Below are 864 nucleotides of genomic sequence, written 5' to 3'. Positions count from 1 at the left end.
GTTGGAACTCAATTCTCCTAGGGAGGTGTTGATTTTCTCCCAATAGTTTTGTGGAGGAAAGTGCCTCCCTTGAGGCATCTCAGGGATTTCATGATGAGTGGGATCTCTTGTTTGCTCCATCCTTTTCTTAGTGATGGGCTTGTCCTCATCAATGAGGATGTCTCCCTCTATGTCAATTCCGACTGAATAACAGAGGTGACAAATGAGATGAGGAAAGGCTAACCTTGCCAAGGTAGAGGACTTGTCCGCCACGTTATAAAGTTCTTGGGATATAACCTCATGAACTTCTACTTCCTCTCCAATCATGATGCTATGAATCATGATAGCCCGGTCTATAGTAACTTCAGACCGGTTGCTAGTGGAAATGATTGAGCGTTGGATAAACTCCAACCATCCCCTAGCCACGGGCTTGAGGTCATGCCTTCTCAGTTGAACTGGCTTCCCTCTTGAATCTCTTTTCCATTGAGCACCCTCTTCACAAATGTCTATGAGGACTTGGTCCAACCTTTGATCAAAGTTGACCCTTCTAGTGTAAGGGTGTTCATCTCCTTGCATCATGGGCAAGTTGAATGCCAACCTTACATTTTTCGGACTAAAATCTAAGCATTTTCCCCGAACCATTGTAAGCCAATTCTTTGGGTCCGGGTTCACACTTTGATCATGGATCTTGGTGATCCATGCATTGGCATAGAACTCTTGAACCATTAAGATTCCGACTTGTTGAATGGGATTGGTAAGAGCTTCCCAACCTCTTCTTCGGATCTCATGTCGGATCTCCAGATATTCACTCTTTTTGAGTTTGAAAGGGACCTCGGGGATCACTTTCTTCATGGCCACAACTTCATAGAAGTGGTCTTGATGCAC

Source organism: Arachis duranensis, chromosome 8 (genome assembly GCF_000817695.3).
Source record: "Arachis duranensis cultivar V14167 chromosome 8, aradu.V14167.gnm2.J7QH, whole genome shotgun sequence".
Lineage (NCBI taxonomy): Eukaryota > Viridiplantae > Streptophyta > Magnoliopsida > Fabales > Fabaceae > Arachis > Arachis duranensis.
The sequence above is the reverse complement of the archived record's forward strand: the minus strand, read 5'-3'. Positions refer to the sequence as shown.